Here is a 4,020-nt window from a genome sequence, read left to right on the forward strand (position 1 = left end):
GTTAATATTTACATTAATGTTCACTTTAATGTTCATGTTTCCGTTAATGTTTACATTAATGTTTACTTTAATGTTCACGTTTCCGTTAATATTTACATTAATGTTCACTTTAATGTTCACGTTTCCGTTAATGTTTACATTAATGTTTACTTTAATGTTCACGTTTCCGTTAATGTTTACATTAATGTTTACTTTAATGTTCACGTTTCCGTTAATGTTTACATTAATGTTCACTTTAATGTTCATGTTTATGTTAATGTTTACATTAATGTTTACTTTAATGTTCACGTTTCCGTTAATGTTTACATTAATGTTCACTTTAATGTTCATGTTTATGTTAATGTTTACATTAATGTTCACTTTAATGTTCATGTTTCCGTTAATGTTTACATTAATGTTTACTTTAATGTTCATGTTTCCGTTAATGTTTACATTAATGTTTACTTTAATGTTCATGTTCACGTTTACTTTAATGTTCACGTTTATGTTAATGTTTATATTATTGTTCATGTTTATGTTAATGTTTACAGTAATGTTCACTTTAATGTTCATGTTCACGTTTACATTAAGGTTTACCTTAATGTTCACGTTTATTTTAATGTTTATGTTAATGTTTACCATAATGTTTGCTTTAATGATGTGCATGTTCACATTTACGTTAATGTTTACATTAATGTTTACTTTAATGTTCACGTTTATGTTAATGTTCACTTTAATGTTTCCTTTAATGTTCATGTTCACGTTTACATTAATGTTTACGTTAATGTTTACGTTAATGTTTATTTCAATGTTCACATTTATGTTAATGTTTACATTAATGTTTACTTTAGTGTTCATGTTCACCTTTACGTTAATGTTTACTTTAATGTTCACATTTATGTTAATGTTTACGTTATTGTTTACATTAATGTTCATGTTTACTTTAATGTTTATTAATGTTTACGCTATTGTTTACTTTTATATTCATGTTTTCGCTAATGTTTACTTTAATGTTTGTTTACGTTAATATTTACTTTTATGTTCACTTTAATGTCCATGTTTACGTTAATGTTCACTTTCATGTTTACGTTAATGTTTACTTTAATGTTTGTTTATGTTAATGTTTACGTTATTGTTTACTTTTATGTTTGTTTACGTTAATATTTACTTTTATGTTCACTTTAATGTCCATGTTTACGTTAATGTTCACTTTCATGTTTACGTTAATGTTTGTTTATGTTAATGTTTACTTTATTGTTTACTTTCATGTTCGTTTACGTTAATATTTACTTTCATGTTTACGTTAATATTTACTTTTATGTTCACGTTAATGTTCATGTTTACGTTAATGTTGACTTTAATGTTTGTTTATGTTAATGTTTACGTTATTGTTTACTTTTATGTTCATGTTTACGTTAATGTTTACTTTCATGTTCGTTTACGTGAATATTTACTTTTATGTTGACGTTAATGTTCATGTTTACGTTAATATTTACTTTTATGTTGACGTTAATGTTCATGTTTACGCTAATGTTGACTTTAATGTTCATGTCGATGGTGACAGAAACGATCATCGTTAGCCGCGAGGTTTATTGTCAGCATGACTGTAAAACAGACGGTTTTACTCATGATATAAAGACCGTATGAGCAGGCGGTGGTTCTGTAAACCCGACAGTGATCGTTAATAATCTCTAAACCTGCTTGTTATGGTTCGTGTCGGAGAAACGGCTACAGTAAGAGAAACTAACCCCACGTGGCTCTGAGGAACTGTTCCATGCATTATATATAACCTCTAGACTGGAGTATGTTTTGATGTTTAATGAAGCTTCAGCAGCCCACGTCCTCGTCAGGATAAATAAACTCAGCGCTCATTACTCTGCTCTTAACGGGCTGCTTATCAACGTCCATGATTACAGAGTCCTGATGATGATGATGTTTAAAGCATTCAATGGTTTCGCGCTGGTGAATCTTCCTAATCTCACAAATAAATATGGACATATGGAAATGCATTTCATACGGAATTACGTCCAACTACACACAGCACTATCCGAGTAACATTACTGATATAACTCCGAATAACACGTGAGCTCTCATTTGCTTTTTCAGACGAATTAAAATATTTCTTTACATAATTAATGGAGAGGAATTTTACAGCTGCTGAAATCTGGTGTATGATGACATCTTTTGGGGAAAATGAAACCCTGCTAATGTGAACTTCTGCCAAGAATCAGGAAAAGTAAGAAACAAATCTCATTTCCAAAAACTGCTTTTGGCTTAAACACAAAAGAAAATTGATTTGTTCCAACTGCACTCATGATTTATTTGTTGTTTACGTTATTTGAGCTGAAACCGCAGTCTCACTGACAGAGGGGGAAAAAGTTATTTTGTTGGCCAACGTATATATATATAAAAATATATATATAAATACACACACACATACACACACACACACTTTTAATAAACCTGAAGCATATGTTGAAAACAGCTTGAGGATATTCTCAGTAACATTAAGTTACAGTTATGTAAATAATGGTTATGTAAACCGTTGTTTTATCATTTTATGTAAGTTAAAACTTTAGCATTTTGATTTGCTTGAATTCTTCCTTTTTCCAGCCTTTTGTTGCCCCGTCCCAACTTTTTTGAGACGTGTTGCTGCCATCAAATTCAAAACGCCCTTCTTTCCCCCCCTTAAAACGGTACATTTCCTCAGTTTAAACATTCGATGTGTTTTCTGTGTTCTACTGCGAACGACATACGGGATTTATGAGATTTGCAGATCATCGCATTGTGTTTTTATTTACGTTTATTTACATTTCACTCAGCGTCCCGACGTTTTTTGGACTTGGGGTTGTACTTTAAATATTCTCATTTGAATAACAAATAGAAAATAACGTCTCCGCAGGTCTGCGGTGTGAGATTTGTCAATTCCGGATTTTATTACTGTAATCAATCATCTTGCTTTTGCATATCATTTTCATGAGCCTCTCAAAAAGAATGCGTTATTAAAGGTTATGAAATTACACAAACGAAGTAACTGCGGCGTCTTCAGGCCAAACACTCACACACTCCTGCCCTAGTTTACATTTAACTCCAACACACATACTAGAAAAAAATAGTTTTAAACAGATTTAGATTTACATCGAAATATTTCATTCACCTCCAGCATAAATGACATTCTGTGGGTTTCAGTGTTTTATTTTCTTTTACTCGAGACCGAATGTCCTGAATTATTCCGGTATTACACATGAAACTAACAGATTTTACTCCGTTAACTTACAATTATTTACTTACTTAAACTGCACAAATGATGTTTTTATAAATGTGTGCATGTGTGTGATTGTGTGTGTGTGTGTGTGTGTGTGTGTGTGTGTGTGCATGTGTGTGTTTGTGTGTATGTGTGTTTGTATGTGTCTGTGTGTATGTGTGTGTTTGTATATGTGTGTGTTTGTGTGTGTAGGTGTGTATGTGTGTTTGTATGTGTGTGTTTGTGTGTGTAGGTGTGTATGTGTGTTTGTATGTGTCTGTGTGTATGTGTGTGTTTGTATATGTGTGTGTTTGTGTGTGTAGGTGTGTATGTGTGTTTGTATGTGTCTGTGTGTATGTGTGTGTTTGTATATGTGTGTTTTTGTGTGTGTGTGTGTGCATGTGTTTGTGTGTATGTGTGTACGTGTGTGTGTGTTTGTTTGTGTGTATGTGTTTGTGTGTATGTGTGTATTTGTGTGTGTGTGTGTGTGTGTGTGTGTGGGCGGGAGGGGGGGGATTTGGGGGATTCTGCAAAATATAACTACAAATCCTCATTTCAGTGCACTTTGAGACTTTTAGGTTTTTGGCATTTATATAAAAAGACTAACGTGGAGATCTGTAATATTTTAATAGTTAAAAGAAACATGAATATAAAAATGTAAATGCAAACAATATTTCTCTGATTGATCTTCTGACCTCAGATTTCAAATCTATTCATCTTTTTTTTTTTTTTTTGGATGTGATTGTTTACTTTTTAAAACTTTCTCAGAAATGAAGATGTTTTAATCTTTTAATCTA

Source organism: Ictalurus punctatus, chromosome 8, assembly GCF_001660625.3.
Source record: "Ictalurus punctatus breed USDA103 chromosome 8, Coco_2.0, whole genome shotgun sequence".
Classification (NCBI taxonomy): Eukaryota; Metazoa; Chordata; class Actinopteri; order Siluriformes; family Ictaluridae; genus Ictalurus; species Ictalurus punctatus.